We start from the raw sequence: 4,448 nt of genomic DNA, 5'->3' as shown, positions 1-4,448 counted from the left end.
ATATATGACTAGCAAGATACAGCAGGAAGAGCTAGAAAGAGAAATCCCATACAAAGTAACCTCAGACAATATCAAATAACTGAGAGTCTACCTGCCAAGGCAGACTCAGAAACTTTTTGAAAACAATTATAAAACACTTCTCACACAAATAAAATCAGATTTAAATAACTGGGCAAATATCAACTTCTCATGGATAGGTAGAGCTATAATATAATAAAAATGACAATTCTACCAAAACTAAGCTACCTGTTTAGCGCCCTACCAATTAAAATTCCAAAAAATTACTTTAATGAGTTAGAAAAAATTGTAAGTAAATTCATATGGAGAAATAAAAAAGTCAAGAATTTCCAGAAATTTAATGAAAAAAAGTGCAAAAGAAGGGGGCTTAGCCCTACCTGATCTAAAATTATATCATAAAGCATCAGTCATCAAAACTATCTGGTAATAGGGGCAGCTAGGTGGCACAGTGGATATAATATTTAGTCCTGCCAGGTGGTGGGGAGCAGCTCAGACTTATCTGAGTCTCTAAAAGTGCCCCACTGAGTATCATCAAGACTTTTCCTGTATTCCTATCTGAGGGGAAAAGACATCTTTACTCACATCATGAAAAAAAAAAAGTAAAAGTCCTTTTGGTCATGTGGCCTGAGAAATGGGTCCTGTATCTTTCTTTCTTCAGGCTAAAAATCATCTGAACTTTCAACCAAGTCTCCCATGATAAAAACTCAAGATACTTCACCCTTGTGTTTGCCATCTTTTAAGTACTCCCAAACTTTTCAATGTCCTTAAACTCTGGTCACCAATCTGACCTTAACAGCCCAGATGTAAACTGATGAGTAGGGGCTACTCATACTTTGTACTAGGGGTGATTATCAAGAAAAATTGGCTAGGTTGCCAAACTTGCTAAGTAAAAGATTGCACTTTTCTATATATTCCTATCCCTATACTTTCCTTCCCTTTTTTCCTATGACCCACCTACCTTTCTTTTTTATTTTTTTTACGTTTTTTTGCAAGGCAAATGGGGTTAAGTGGCTTGCCCAAGGCCATACATCTAGGTAATTATTAAGTGTCTGAGACCAGATTTGAATCCAGGTCCTCCTGACTCCAAGTCCGGTGCTTTATCCACTACGCCACCTAGCTGCCCCTCTACCTAACTTTCTATATGCTAAGTAGTTCTGGGTGAACTAGGTTGACTCCCTAAGAGGGGACCACTTGAAGTGTGAAAGCTTACTGCCTTTTCTGGTTTATACTATGGTGCATAAGATGGAAGTCCTTTGGAGAGACTATAGAGCATGAATAGACATTCAGTAACTGTTTCCACTCAGTTTACCATGTGGGAGGATGGGAAAATGCTAGTTTGAAGAGGTATTCAAAAGGCTTTTGTCAGTGAACACCAATCACTTTGATGGTGTGACTTCTTCACTCAAGATTGCAACAAGTTGGAGAGGGAATGCTCTGAGAGGAAAAGCTGTGGGGTCTTCCCCACCCTGAGTGAGGCTGTGTAGCCTTATGTAATACTCTTTTTTAGGTAAAATGAGTAGAGCCTCCAATCTTGTGAGTTTTGAAAGATAAAGAGGGTACCTCAGCCTTCCAGAGTCTAGGTGTATGTGGCCCTGATGTCCTGAAAAGCCAGGAATGACCTTTGGAATGCCAGCCCAGCAGTAGTTGAGACCAAGAAACACCCAGCAGCTAGACTGCCTTTGGACATAAAACTGATGGGATCAAAATTAGCTAAGTTGAGCTCCTACATCTTTCCCATTTCCCCTCCCCACCAAGATTGAAATGTTGTAGGGTAGAGTGAGATAAAGGTTTGGACATCTGTTCTTTCTGTTGAAGTAAATATACCTTTATAAAAGTGGATAAATAGAATTGGAGTACTTGTCATTAATTCTACCAATGGAAAGAACACAGCCAGTGGGTGCTCAAGCCAATGTCAAGAAAAAAGAGATAACCCTTTCCTATCCCTGACTAAACTATTCAGAATACCTTAGGACCCTAAAGGGTAAATATAGCCTGCCTGGCTCTAGGAGTAGGAGTCAAAGTACAGTCTCTACACTTCTAAAACTATTTAAATCATGAGGCTGGCCTAGTTTAGGCCTGACCTAGAATTCAAGGGATAAATAGAGAGGGGTTGTGATCTCCTTATTCCTGGAATCCATGCCTCTCTTAAGATTCCTTTGACTTTCTTGATTTCTATATCTAACTACTGAGGTCCAGTGTTCCTTGTGGACCACTAAAACCTTGGGATTTTTTTCAAATAAACTGCTATCTAATTATGCTTTTCCCAATTTATAAAAATGATTTTTGAACCCAAAGTTTAAGGCTACATTTTTTCCCTATCAAATATTACCTTTGCTCTAGGCTGGCAGGGTATCTATGGACCCTGACTCATTCATCTAATGTGTATGTTTGCTGCCCTTTATCTCATCACTAATTTGACTAAGATATTATCTATATCTTCATCCAAGCAATTTGTAAAAATGTTAGAGCATAGTATCAAGCTCATATCCTTCAGGTACTCCTCTTGAACCTTTGAAGCTTTGTAGTACCCCCTGCCCTTGTTTATTTTACAAAAGAGGGATCTGAGGCTCTTCTAAATAATCTCACAGCCAACTGCTGCCTCCTGACTTTTCACTTGGGATGATTGCAGTGGCTTTCTAAGAAGCCTCTCAGCTTCAAATCTTTCCTTACTACAATATAACCAGTTATTTGAATGGTTTCCCTTGGATCCAGAACTACATCATTACTCAATAAACTTTTATAACTCCCTAATGTCACTAGGATAAAATCCAAACCAAAGCACTTTATCACTTAGATTCAATCCACTTTCCAGACTCATAATGCATTATTATCCTTTCCTCATTTGCTTGAAAATCCAACTCTCTACAAGAAGACTTTCCTGATCCAACCCCCTCCCAGCTTCTTGTATTCCCTACCCCTATATTTAACAAGCACGTATTTTGTATTATTTCATCTACACTTAGACAATATGTACATGCTCTCTAAAACATAAGCTCCTTGAGAATAGTTAGTATTCCATTTTGGAGTTGTTGCTTGTTGGTCTTTATACCTCTAGCATCTTATGTAGTCCTTGGTCTGCATAGACAATTGATGGATAGTAAATGCATAATAAATATATTCTGACTGATTGATTGATTGATAGGGGCATCAGAGTGATACCATGGATAGAGATCTGACTACAAATCTAGCCTCAAATACTAAGTGGATGACCTTGGATAAATCACTTAACCTCTATTTGCCTTAGTTTACTCCTCTGTAAAATGGGATAATGAGGCTTAAACAAGATAATAATTATTAAAGAGCTAAGCAAAGTACTTGACACACAGAAGGCACTTGACAAAGGTTGATTTATTGATTATTATCATCATTGTCCAAGGTCACAGAGGTAATCAGGTGTCAAGTAGGCATTCAGAGTAAATCAGCACAAGGTTGTGCCTACCTCCAGCCAGATCCTGTCCTTTTAGGGTTAGAGCAGGGAAACAAATTGTTCAAGGATTTCTCTGCAAGGCTATCAGAATGACTGGTTTTTAACCACCTATTAAATTTAACTGTTACAGTTTAGTATAGCATTTGAGGTGTAGATCCAGCACCATATTGGCTAAAATAATCTAATTATTCTAATTTCAACATCTTTAGTTTTTGGTCATATCTCCAGAAGAAGCATTTCAAGCAGATAAAACATCAACTCAATGGACCATATGACTCATTGCATTCCTGAGATCTGTCTAATCCAAGCCTACCCAGATTTGTGAGCTCTGATCAATCCAAGGATGAGGCAATAGCAGGACAGTTAGTCACAAAGACAGGGGAAGGGATGGAGAGCTACTTAGAGGTTAAGAAGAGGTCCTGAAAATCCCAAGAACTAAGAACCAAAGGAAACTGAGGGACCCCTTGGGAATCCAGGGTAAGACAAGAGTCAAATTGATCTTGGTAAAAAAGAAAAAGAAAAAGACTAGGACCTTGACCCCTATATATTCACATTAATTCTTTTTAATTGTAATGAACTGATCAATATGGTCCAAATATTTGTGGCACAAGTTCCCTTAAATAATTGAAAACTCAGAATCAAAGCTATTTTATAGTCGAAAGGAAAGTCACTGAGTCCAACTTTCCTTTTTTAGATGATGAACTTGGAGCACAACTTCCTGGCTTATCTTGTGTCCTGACTCTGTGGCTCAGAGGCCAGAGTTCAAGAATGTGCTTGGAAGGAAGAGAGCCATCTTCCAGTCTGATTCATTCCAGATTTGATAAATGTGGACAACATATGAGGCCTGAAAAAGAATTTTGAGCTACATTAATTATTTCTCACAGGACCTCAACCTCTAGAATTGACTTCAGAGGTCAGCTTGTCCAGTCCCTACATGAGCAGGGGGCACTGCTGAACCAGACCTAACAAAGAACCATCCAGTTTTGTTGAAAACTCCCCAAGG

The sequence above is a fragment of the Macrotis lagotis genome, chromosome 3 (assembly GCF_037893015.1).
Source record: "Macrotis lagotis isolate mMagLag1 chromosome 3, bilby.v1.9.chrom.fasta, whole genome shotgun sequence".
NCBI lineage: Eukaryota > Metazoa > Chordata > Mammalia > Peramelemorphia > Peramelidae > Macrotis > Macrotis lagotis.
Note: the sequence above shows the minus strand (reverse complement) of the source record.